Consider the following 14020-nt stretch of genomic DNA (forward strand, 5'->3'; position numbering starts at 1 on the left):
AACCCACAAACCGCTAGATCATGACCTGAGCCGAGGTCAGATGCTTAACCGATTGAGCAACCCAGGCGCCCCTACATCATTTTTAAAAAGGACTTTTTTGGTTTGAAAAAATCCAAATATATTTTTTAGTTTTCAAAATGTAATTTGCATCTTAACATATTAAACTACTTGAAGTTTCGTAATATAGTAATTCGCGATAGTTTAATTGGGCTGTCATTTTTCCTTAATGTCTTCCTTCACTTTGTCCAGAGTCTGCCTTTGTGTAAATAATAAAATTTAATGAGTCAATTACTGTTAAAAACAAATCTGTTGTATTCAAAAAAGATATGTTAAAGGATTTGAAAGTCATTGAGATAAATTATGCTACTTCAATATGGCTTTATAATCTTTACTTTCTGGTGATGGGGCACTCATCTTAGTGACCCATGTCACTGGTCAGGGGACCTGTAGGGCTGATATAATTGATCACCTTGACTAAGCACCTTGATTGATGTAATTGACTACCTTCACTGACCTACCACCGGTACCATAAATCTCTTTACCATTAACAGAGTCTTTCAGCACTGTTCCACCATAAAAAAGTCAAAGAATTATACAGTTCAGAAAACTTGACTTATCTCAAACTGATACATTATTTAACACAGAAACACCTCTTTTCCATTACAAACTCTACAATGCTCAAGGGCTCTTGGCATCTTATGACATTTACTATGACATCTACTCCAGAGGGTATTGCTCCATTTTCCCTTACGTCAAATATTATATAACTTCTGCAGATGAGCTGAGAGATTTGAAAAAATCTGTGACAAAATGAGTGTGGTTTATCAAGGGATGCCCCCGCCCCCACCCCTGTTGAACAGATAACAACCTGCAAGGTGACAGAAAGCTGTAACATGGGCTAGTTCTGCATAATCATGGGGAGAAAATTACCTAGAGCAGCATGGCCTCCAGATCCCTGCTGTCTAGATAGTTCTTCCAATTCCATCTGAAGTCACTCTCAATATATGCAAAGTTTCACTTTCAATTAGGAATGATCAAGGGAACAACAAGAAAGCAGTGCCTAGCACAGCCTTCTCTACTAAATCCTAATAAGGAAGGCTAAAGTGGGTCTTTCTGCTGCCAAAGTATCAGGACACAGATGCACAGATAGGTCTTGATTAGAGAAAGGAGGACTTTGCAATTTATATTACAAGAGAAATGGAGCAGATAGTCTGACCATGGTGATTTGGGTCAAGTGTGGGCAAACATGTCGGGCAAGAGGAAAGTCCTTGTTTCTTTATTATCTGCTGTTTCTCTGTTACCAGTCTGGTTTTTGTTTGTTCATTTACTTATTCCACAAATGTTTATTTTTTTTAATGTTTATTTTATTTTTGACAGAGAGAGACAGAGCATGAGCAGGGGAGGGGCAGAGAGAGAGGGAGACACAGAATCCAAAACAGGCTCTAGGCTCCTTCCTAGCTGTCATCACAGAGCCCGATGTGGGGTTCAAACTCACAGACTGCGAGATAATGACCTGAGCCAAAGTTGGACACTCAACTGACTGAGCCACCCAGGCGCCCCCTTTTAAAATTTTTTTTTTCAATGTTTAACACAAATGTTTACTTTTTTAATTTTTTAAATTATGTTAACAGCTGCACATCAGGACTATTGAACATATCATTGAGTAATTTATAATGGTGTGCCATTGCCAAGGAATTTTTCAACATGATACCGTAGCATTATCTTTTCTAATATAAATCAGCTATCAGTGCTCTTCTTAACTTTTAATGTGTGTGAATCATATGAAGATCTTAGATGTAGCTTCTGATTCAGTAGGTTGTGGAGGATAAGGGGGCGTTGAGTTTCTACATCTCAAATGAATTCCCAGGTCTGTTGCTGCTAATTGTCTATAGACTACACTTCGCATAGCAAAGATTAAATTATTTTTTCATCCTCTTTTACAACTTCTGAGTTTAGTAACACTATAATCTCAAGACTCAGCACCTCACTATGACCTTTGAAAAGGTTTATCTTTTACTTCCCATACTCTATTAGTCCTCAAACTTGCTATCCTTTTACTTTGCAATGCTTCATATTCCTGTCCTTTCCTTAACACTATTCTCTTCTAATTCACATCACTTTGCATTAGACATGTTTACAAATCATCTATAGCATCTCACTCAAACCATCAATGTCCCTATTATCCCAGACTTCAGTCTTGCCTCTCTAATCTCTTGCCTGTCTATGTCCAATTTCTTTCTTTCACTTATTTAACTCTACCATATCGTTCTGCTCATATCAAACAGCTTCATAACTCCTTCCCATGCATGTGTCTCTCCCCCCACTCCATTACAAATTTAGAAATTTAATAAGTAGAAATTAGGAGTACTTTTCATAATCAAATGAACATTATAGCAGATGGTCAATATTAACAAGAAACAGGATGTTTGGTTTTATCTCCACTACTCTGAAGAATCTGAAAACTTTCAGCATCCTCCTAAAATATAACCAAAATGGAATTTGCAACATATTGTACTTTAAGGAAATTCATTGTACGGGATAGAAACAGGGATGGTGCACAAGGAAGAAAGGGTATTAAAATTAAAGAAAAAAGAAAGTTTCATAGAAATAGTTAAGAGGGGAGGATCAAAGAAAGAAGAAAAAGCAAGTATTTCTGAATTTCCACCAAAAGTAGACTCCTGCAAAGTAGAACTTAGAAGTAACTGAATTGGATAGATCAGGGAATATTTACGCAGAACATTCTGAACTATGTAAATTTTTATAGTAGGCAAGTCTGCAAGACCTTTAACTAGAAAGTAATAAACAATATAATTTATTTAATCATATCACAATTCAATGATATAGTAAATAATAAAAATGTTTCAGATAAGTAAAAATGGCCCTGGATTTGAAGACATGATATATTTTCTAAGAGTTTTAATATTTTTCAATGTTTATTTATGTTTGAGAGACAGAGAGAGACAGAGTGTGAGTGGGGGAGGGGCAGAGAAAGAGGAAGACACAGAATCTGAAGCAGGCTCCAGGCTCCAGGCTCCAAGCTGTCAGCACAGAGCCTGATGCAGGGCTTGAACTCACGAACTGTGAGATCACGATCTGAGCGTAGTTGGGTGCTTAATCAACTGAGCCACCCAGGCACCCCTGTTTTCTAAGAGTTTTAAAGAGAAAGTGCCCAAGGCTGTATCCTGTTTGAAGTTCTGTCCCCATTATTCACTCCCTGTTAAGTAAAAATTATTTTATCTCAGCACAGTTTTTCACAATCTCTTCCAGAAAACAGAAGGGGAGAAAATACTTTCCAGCTCATTTTATCAGGATAGTAGTACCACGATAGCAAAATCAGACAAAGGCAATGCAAAAAAAATGAAAACTACAGACGAGTATCTCTTATGAACTTAGACTCAAAAAACCCTCAACCATGACCAAATAGAATTTATTCCAGGTGTACCAGGCTGGTTCAACATTTGAAAACCATCAAGGTAATTCACCATATCAATAGACTGAAAGTGAAAAATCATATGATTATTTCTATTGATGCAGAAAAAAAGCATTTGACAAAATTCAACTCCCATTGATGATTAAAACAACAAAAAAAGTCTCAGCAACGTAGGTAGAGAGCAGAACTATCTCAACCTGGAAAAGATCACTCACAAAAAAACGTGCAGGATTCTTAAAGATGAAAGACTGTGGTCAGAAAGAAGCGTGTTCAAACTTATCACTTATTCAATATAGTACTGGGAGTTCTAGTCAGTACAATAAGAGAATAAGTAAATAAAGAAATGTCACACAAATTAGGAAGAAAGAATAAACCTTCCTCTGTTTGAAGATGATGATTAACTATATAAAAATACCAATAATTCTAAACATCAACAACAACAACAATAAAAACAACAACAAAACTCCTAGGACTAAGAGGTGAGTTTAGCAATTTACATTTAGATGTAAATAGATGTAATTCTATAGAATTATAGAATGATAGATGATTCACACTCAAAAATCAAGTACATTTCTACAGACTAAATATAACTATGGAGACAAAATTTAGAGGCATAAAATCATTTGGCATCACTACAAAAAATATGAAATACTTAAATATAAACTTAACAAAGAATGCATAAGACCTATATGCTGAAAATCATAAATAAATAGAGAAACATACCATTATCATGGATTGGAAGACTTAACACAGTAAAAATGTCAATTCTCACTGAATTAATTTGAAAATTGAAAGCATTTTCTATCAAAACCCCAGCAAGATTTCTAATAGACATAGACAACGTTCTTCCAAAATAAAATGGAAAGTCATAAGTCCTAGCCTAGATTTTAAAATCCTGGGGAAAAAAATAAAGTGGGACAAAGCACTTTAACTGATTTTAAAGTCTAATATGTGTAGCTACAATAATCAAGGCAATTGTGATATTGACAAAGAGAAAGAGACCAATAGAAAAAAAAAACTCATAAATAGACCCAACACAAATTATCCCAACAGATTTTTGACAAAAGTGTAAAAGCAATTAATGAACAAAGGATAGCCTGTTGACATTACATACGATGCTGGAGGAGTTGGATATCCAAAGGTAAAATATAAATATATAGTAATAAATGAAACCCCCCAAATGGAGCATAGATGTAACCATAAAACTCAAAACTGTAAACATTTTACAAAAAAACATAGAAGAAATTTCTCAGAATCTTGGGCTAACCAAAGTGTTCTTAGATTTGATTCAAAAAATCATGGTTTATCAAAGCAAAAGTGATAAATTTGACTTCATCAAAATTAAGAACTTTTATTCTGTGAAAGACCATATGAAAAAGATGAAAAGGCAAGCTACAAACTGGAAGAAATTATTTTCAACTGTGTATTCAACAAAGGACCACATCTAGAATATATAGGAACTATAAACACTCATTAAAAAAATAGAAAATGGGGAAAGAGCATGGATGAACATTTCACTGAAGAGGATATAATGATAGTAAATAAGCACATGAAAGATGTTTAACATCATTAGCTGTCATGGAAATGCAAAATACAACCATAATGAAACATAACTACACATTTATCAAAATGACTAAAATAAAAAGTGGTGATAATACCAAATGCCAGAGATGATGCAGAGAAAGTGAGTCACTCATATTGCTGATGGAAATGTAAAGTAGTATAGCCACTCTGGAAAAGATTTTGATGATTTCTTATAAAACTAAATAGTTAACTATCATGCAACTCTCTTGCACTCTTGGGTGTCTTTTCCAGGAAAAAGAAAACTTATTTTCAGAGATGAAAGATTACTGCAGCTTTTTTCATAATAGCTCAAAACTGAAAATAACCTAGTTATCCTTCAATAGGTGAATGGCTAACAAACTATGGCAGATCCATACCATGGGAAAATACTCAGCAATAAAAAGAATTAACGATTGATACATGCAACATCTTGGATAAATTTCCAGGGTATTTTGCTGAGTGAGAAGTCAATCCCAAAATGTTATATGCTGTATGAGTCCATTTATAACATTCTTGAAATGAATGACAATATTTAAAAATAGAAAACAGGTTAGTGGTTGGGAATAGTCAGAGAATTGAAGACAGGGGAAGGAGGTGGATGTGAATATAAAAGAGTTGCTTTTAGTATTAGAACTTTTTTTTAAATTTTTTAAAAATGATTATTTATTATGGAGAGACAGAGAAACACAGAGTGTGAGCAGGGGAGGGGACAGAGAGAGGGGGAGACACAGAATCCAAAGCAGGATCCAGGCTCTGAGCTGTCAGTACAGAGCCCAACATGGGGCTCAAACTCACACACTGCAAGATCATGACCTGAGCTGAAATTGGCCACCGAACCAACTGAGCCACCCAGGTGCCTCTGTTTTGTTTTGTTTTTAATAATGGAACTGTTCTGTAACAATATCAATATACTGGTTGTGATACCATAGTATAGTTTCATAAGATGTTACTTTTGGAGAAAGCTAGGGTGAACATGTGTATACTGTCTGTATTATTTTTTATAACTGTAGGAGAGTCTAAGGTTATGTCAAAATTGATACTTAATTTAATAAATTATCTTTCTTTTTTGCATTAATTATTTTATTTTATAGCAAAGAGAAAAAATATTTTTAATACACTTAAATACAAATACAGGACTTTGTCCAGCATTGTGATGTAGATAGGTAGATAGATAGAGATATCAGAAAGAAAGATTATATATAAAGCTCGAAGATTGTTTGTTGCCAACACATATCCTGATTTAGTCTGAGAACACAAATATCTGTAAAATGGGCCTTTTAAGTGATACTTAATGAAGAAAAAAACAAATTCATGGGACATCTCAAAACGGAATGGTCAAGATTCAAAACTTAATCTTATGATAACTTAGATTATTGACAAATGTCAACAACTCTTCTTTACACCTTCATGAATAAGCAATAACTAGCTATCTGCTGCTGGCTTCCTGTTTCCTAGGAAAATCCTTTGTTTCTTTTTGAATTATTACCTCTATTTGTCAGTATTCCTCTGAATTTAAGTAAATAATGCCACCTGTGCTTCACCCCCTACTGATTTCTCAATGCTTCCATATGAATTTCATTTTTCAGTATCTCATCTCTGCTGTAAATCTAAGTTTTGGAGGGCACATGGATACTTTTTGTGGTTGACAAATGATTCTGAGCTATTTTTGCTCCTGCTGTGTCACTAGAGATATACATAAAAACCAAAGTTCAGATGAAATTATTAATTCTCTCCTTTACATAGTAAGGTGAATAGAACTGGGATTACATAACACAAAAGAAGCCAGTTTGGAGGAAGGGTGTTGGGGAGGTTGTATGAATATTAAATCATTCTAGAAGCATCAAGATCCTTCCATCAATTCAAGAAGAGACAAATTCTGAAATCTATTAACTGTGATGCTAACACTAATATCATTAAAGAATAGAGAGTATTCCATCTTCTTTATTTTGACCATTCCTATCCTAGAAAATCTAAAAGAAAATGCTTATTTTAACAGATGTCATTCTGTCAAATAATTCTAGAAAATCAATTACATTCAATAGCTAATTTAAATTGTGTTTTGTGGTAGTTTACGAAGACAATTCCTATGTTCTTATTTGTTAATCAGTAGTCCTCTTAAAAAATTAAATGAGGGGCGCCTGGGTGGCTCAGTCGGTTAAGCGGCCAACTTCGGCTCAGGTCATGATCTCTCGGTCCGTGAGTTCCAGCCCTGTGTCGGGCTCTGTGCTGACAGCTCAGAGCCTGGAGCCTGTTTCGGATTCTGTGTCTCCCTCTCTCTGACCCTCCCCCGTTCATGCTCTGTCTCTCTCTGTCTCAAAAATAAATAAACGTAAAAAAAAAAAAATTAAATGAATATTAGAATGCCCATCTGCATACATAAACAGATCTTCATGCTTTAAGAAACGTTGCATATAGTATGGTTAACATGCTTATCTTTAATTGTCACATATGTGTTTATATTAAAGTTCACATGTAGATGTTCATTTCAGAGTTATCTTGTGAAACTCCTGCAGGAAATTTAGGGATATAATTTTATTCTGTGTAGATTTGAGACATTATAACATGACAAATCATAGTTTTTTGCAGCTTTTCCCAATGAGTATTCCCTGAATATTAATGAACATTATATATTCAAAAATTTGAGATTAAATATACATGATTAATAATAATATTCCGTTTATGAGATGACATTGCAAATAAACCTGTTAAAGGGTATTAAAATTTTGCCAAAAATGTGGAAAAATCTTTTTTTAGGTTTATTTATTTTTGAGAGAGAGAGAGAGAGAGAAAGAGCACACAAGTGGGTGTTTGTGAGTGAAAGAGTGAAAGAGAGAAAAACAGACTCTGAAATCAGGTCCAGGCTCTGAGCTCTGAGCTGTCAGTGCACAGCCTGATGTGAGGCTCAAAGCCACGAACTGTGAGATCATGACCTGAGCCTAAGTCAGATGCTTAACTGACTGAGCCACCCAGGCATCCCCCAAAAACGTGGAAAAATCTTAAACACCCATCTCCCAAACTTATTTATGATTTTTATCATCAATATTTTGTTTTAAGTCTTAGAGAACTCCATTTGGAGCTCATCTTCCTCCTATGAAATTTCCTTTAGAAAACACTTTCCCGGAGTAATTAAATTCTTACACTAAAAAAGGACTTTGAAAGAAAATATTCAGCCTATAAAACTTTTACCTATGTGAAAGAGTATTGCATTTGTGTGTGCGTGCGTGTGTGTGTGTGTGTTCCTCCCTCATCAAAAAGTTATTTATTCAATCTCTTTTCCTAATCACCCACACCTTTTCAGCAGATGCTAACAACTCTGCCTTGAAAGTAAATCAGAAACTCAAGGATGTCTCCTAGTTCCACCATTTCCATTTTGTTCCACTATTAATGCCTAGATATTTGCAAAAGTCCACCTAACTCATCTCTTGCTTCTGTACTTTCCATGTTCCTATAAAGCTGCTACAATAGAAAAGAAGTATCATATCATTTTATCAGTTTACAACTTTTAATGGTTTTCAATCACATTTAGAATGAAATTTATACCCTACACCAGGTTGACAAGACCCTATCTGACCTAAACTCATTATCTCTCTGGTCTCTCCTCCGATACCTCTCCGTCTCCTTTATTATACACTATACAAATGACCTTTGTGTCATCTCTCAAACACTGCAAATTTGTCCCTTTTCAGGTGTTTTACTTACTATTCTCTATGCCTGGAAGCTTCTTTACTCAATGTTTATATGACTTGGTTCTTCTTTATTTATACCTTAGTATCTGTTCAAACATTTTCTCTCAGAGAGTCAACAACTTATATGGTAGACATTGACATATTTAAAATATTACCCTTTTTCTAGTCACTTTCTTTTCCTGTACTCTTAGTTATTTTCTTCAGAGCACTTGTAAATATCTGAAATTATGCCACTGACTCCTAAATCTATTTTCTTTTTAATTTTTTTTTCAACGTTTTTTATTTATTTGGGACAGAGAGAGACAGAGCATGAACGGGGGAGGGGCAGAGAGAGAGGGAGACACAGAATCAGAAACAGGCTCCAGGCTCTGAGCCATCAGCCCAGAGCCTGATGCGGGGCTCAAACTCCCGGACCGCGAGATCGTGACCTGGCTGAAGTCGGACGCCTAACCGACTGCGCCACCCAGGCGCCCCACCTAAACCTATTTTCTTATTGTCTTCATCCAAGAGTCTAAAATCCCAGAAGAATATGTATGGATCTTGCTTGTTTTTCTTACCACACTATCCCAGAGCCTAGAAAAATGGCTAGTACTTATTAGGTGTTCACAAAATGTTTCTGAGTTAATGATCATTGTAGGAATGATGAGAAGAGATCAACAGTGCTTCTCAGCAAAAGTGACACTAAATTATTCAGCAAAAGGGAAGAGGTGGGCTTGATGTAGTGATTGACTTTAAAGTAGTTTTGACATTTATTAGCCTGCTGATCTCAGGAAATAATTTCAGCTATAAAAAATATTGTTCCTATCTTGCGAGGTGAGAATATTATAAGAAAATTAGAAAAAATAGTAGTTATTCAATAGATGTCAATTGTAAAAGTTAATGCTGTTATAGTCCTGGAATAGAGACATAATATGTCCAGCAAGGATTTCCATGTGATATTGACAGAATGAGACACAAAGTGTAATTTAAGTTTTCAGAGTAAGAATGACAATAGAGTAAATTGCTGGGTAGAGCCAATAAGTAGGTACTCATTTAACAGACCTGGGTAAAAATTTCAGCAACTCCAGGGTGGCAAAGAGTTGAAGTTAGTAACAGAACTGCACATTGGTATATCACAGTGTTACAAGTGAGTTTACGTATATATGATTGGATGTTTGTCTCATTTAATAAATTACATACGTTGGTTTCAGAATTATCAAATAATCATGTTCATCTGTATAGACTTTTATTCTTTTCAGGGATTAGTAAAGTCCCTGAGCTCAAGTTGTAGTTAATGAAATGGACAACATAGTTTTCACAGAATAATATTCTTGAAACTCATCTATTTCTAATTAAGGATATCCTGGGTCACACATTATTTAAGTCAATCTAGAGTAAGCCATTTCTGTACTAATTTCTTTTACCCTCTTTCCTTGAAATGTTCTGTTCTTTTGAAGAAGAAAGCCAGGAAATTGCTAGAATTCCAGCCCAATTCTCTTGTCCCTTTAAGTTGTGCTAAAAGCTTAAGTAAAGTGATATTCTCAGCAAGGAAGTTATTTTAACTGCTGACTAAATTGGAGCAGCAGAATAAGATATTTTACTGTATAAAAAAATTACTACGGAAAATTTATTGGGTTTTCTTAAATACCAGGTGCTATGCTGATATATGAATTATCTTATTTAATCCTTACAAAATCCTTATGCATTGAATAACGTTAGTATACTCAGTTTTACTAATCAAAAGACTTAGATTTATAAAGGTCAATTAATTTGCTCATGTTTACCCTAGACAGTGTCTAGTGCCTGAGTTTGAACTGAGAGTTCATAAATTTTATAGTTCGACCTTATTTACATCTATAACTATTTTAGTTACTGCCAAAGAGATCTGCTGAGTTTATGTGTACAATCTCTGATATTTAGGTTACTCCGACTATTTCAAGCCTCATACATGGGTGAGAGAGAAAGGAAAACAAGATTAATATAATGAAGGCAGCTTGATTGCATTAAAAAAGGAATAGTAGCAATGTTCTCACTTGCCTCAAACTCAATCAGCACTGTATCAAGAAATCAGTAACATACTTTAATTTAATGATTTCTTTCATATGTGATATTCACAGTAATTCATCTTACTTCTTCCAAAAGAAAGGTGGTTGAGATATTCACTTTGAGAGGTTAATTACAAAAGGGTGAAAAATGTTACATCATCACAGGCCTCCAGTTGAAAGTGAGAATCAGAATTCAGAGGCAAGAGTTGTTAGGGAAAAAGAGAGGGAGAGAGAGAGAGAGAAGAGAAGAGAAAAGAAGAGAAGAGAAGAGAAGAGAAGAGAAGAGAAGAGAAGAGAAGAGAAGAGAGGAGAGAGGAAGGAAGGAAGGAAGGGAGGAAGGGAGGAAGAAAGGAAGGACTTGCTTTGGAACAAGCAGCAACATTAGTAGCATTTTGCTTCAAGAAAAAGTCAGAATCTTGACTTGGAATTCCTTTTGAAAATTGAGATGAAATTGCACCTTCTGCTAGACTATTTCCAGAGCCTGGAAGCTTCACAATTAAATAGGTCTAATTGCTTAAAAACCATGCCTCATTCTAAATTTACTATGCCAGTCCATAAATTTCACTTATAAACCCTTATAAACCTTACATCTATATTCCAGAAATAAACCAAATGAGTCCACTGACTCTTTCATATGACAGCCTTACAAACAGCTGAAAATTGCTATCTTAGTCTTATTCTTCTATAACAGAGCTTTTCTTTAGGAGGGCTCTTCTAAATTCAAGGAAAATAAATGCAGGTGGAGTTCTTTATCAATAGTTATTAATAGACCCTTGTTTAAAAGCAGCTGAAAAGAAACTGAATACAAATGAGTCAAAATATTAAATATTTAGTAAGTCAGCTTTCTTTTACTTACCGGTTTCTCATTGCTCTGTGTTTGTATTTATGGTTGATGAAGTACATTGCATTTAACAAGTTCTGTGATAGTGAATAACTCCTCTGTCAGTGGACACTGGTGTGGTGTTTTCATATAAATCCTTGGTTATTTTATTCCACAGCCCAAATCTTAAACATAGGGACTATAAAGCAACAAGTCATCTAAAGACATAAAACAGAAAAATCACAGGAGAAGAAATAGCTACACTTTCAGAACTTTGTTATTTATTCCAATTACTTCCCCAAAAGGTAACCTTTCAAACTTTACCCTAAACCTCAATTAGATATCGTATAAGTGCTTCCTCCCCATCTTCTTTCCCCAACCTTGCTTAAAATCCTCTAGTGGCTTTTAGATTAAGGTCAAAATCCTTAACATGGATTCCAGATTCCAGGTAAACTTCAAGGTTCTCCATAATCTAATTTCTCCAATTTTCACAGCTTGATTTCATTCAACATTCTCCCCAGCTCCATGTAACTCTGGCACACTGGCCTTCTTCTGGCCATTGTGGGTCTTCCCACAACAACAGGTCCTATGTATGGAACACCCACCCCTGGACGCTCAGCCTTTTAACCTGGTAGAACCCTCCTCATCCTCTAGATCTTGGTCGAATGACAATTCCCACTGAAATCCACCCTGGATCACCCTTCCCTTCACAGCACCATCATTATTTACTTGGGTAATTATTTAATTTATATTTTCTTCTCCCAGCAGACCTAAAGTTTGTCAAGATAAGAATATTGTCTATTTTTCAGGGCACCTGGGTGTCTCAGTCGGTTAAGCGGCCAACTTCAGCTCAGGATATGATCTTGCAGTTTGTGGGTTCGAGCCCCACATCAGGTTCTGTGCTGACAGCTCAGAACCTGGAGCCTGCTTCAGATTCTGTGTCTCCCTCTCTCTCTGCCCCTCCCCTGCTTGTTCTCTCTGTCTCTCTCTCTATCTCTCTCTCTCTCGCTCAAAAAATAATAAACATTAAAAAAATTAAATATAAAGAATACTGTCTATTTGATTTGTCATTTTATCTTCAGCTTATAACACATTGCCCAACCCATAGTAGGTACTCAATAAATATTTCTTAGAAGAATAAAAGAATAAACAAGCTAGATATTATGAATCCTGCTTGCTGGTTCTACTGTGAGTTGATCCTCCGTTATTCTGACAATCGTGACATTTTATGGCCATATTTTCATTTTTCATATGAAAGTAGAAAAAGTGTCAGCAATCACATGACTCACTATTCTATGATGATATCATCTGGTAGCATAATTTTTGACACATGTGTTAAATAGAAACTTAGATACTTTCAAATATTTCCTTTTTTGGCAATTTGTTTATGTGACATTTTAATTTTGACTAGTTAACTGAGCCATGAAAATGTCTTCATGGATATGTACACACACATGCATCACATAAGTAGTCAATGATATGCCTGAATATAATAGACCTTCAAAACAAATTTATCTTTCCTTTTCCTTTTTTTTTTTTTTAAATGTAGTTTCATGCCCAGTGTGGAGCCCAGTGCAGGGCTTGAACTCACGACCCTGAGATCATAACCTGAGCTGAGATCAAGAGTCAGAGGCCTAAACGACTGAGCCACCCAGGCCCCCCAAATTTATCTTTTATTAGCCCCTTAGCCCTTGCCTGAAAGAAGCAGATATGTGTAAATTATGCACATTGTGTAAATGAGTGGTCAAAGGAGTGAGGGAAACAGTAATGATATATTTATTTATCTACCATGTGTTAGCCACAATTTAAATTAGATTTTCACTATTGCTTATTTAATCCTCAAAACAACTTTATGAAGTGTGTATAAGCACAGAGGAGAAAAATGACAGAGAAATTCAGGACCCCAAGCCCCCACACCTAGTCATGGAGGAGCTGAGATCTCTGTGCTGACTTTCTAACACCAACAGGTTACTTGTAGTTGTGAGAAAGAAATCATCTTTTCCCAAAACACAGATTTCTGTCTACATTAACATGACTTCACTATAATTTCAGGACCTCTTGCCCAGGCACAAGCAAATTGTTCATTTTAGAAACTTCCCCCAAATCCTGTGAACTTGTTGATAGTATTCGCTGACAGTTTATGCCCCAAGATTATTTGAACCCCTTGGCTCAAAAATCCTCACTTTTCTCTTTTTGCCAATCTTAAACTACTGTGTTAGAATACTTAATCCAAATCAATTCTCTGCATTTGAAAGAACGCAAACCAAACTTTAAATATTCTCTAAAAAATCCAACCTCTCCTTTCTTCCTCCCAAGTGCTGCCAAAGTTCTGTTGAAGTTCTGTTCTCTCTTACCACAGTATTGGTATTGGTGATATTTGAGAAATTGGCACTCAATAGTTACCGTTGCACGCAAGAACACAGATATTGAGATGACATGCAAACATCACCTGAATGTATTCTGATAAATCCCTAAAACTGTAATATTCATTCAGAAG

The sequence above is a fragment of the Prionailurus bengalensis genome, chromosome B1 (assembly GCF_016509475.1).
Source record: "Prionailurus bengalensis isolate Pbe53 chromosome B1, Fcat_Pben_1.1_paternal_pri, whole genome shotgun sequence".
Lineage (NCBI taxonomy): Eukaryota > Metazoa > Chordata > Mammalia > Carnivora > Felidae > Prionailurus > Prionailurus bengalensis.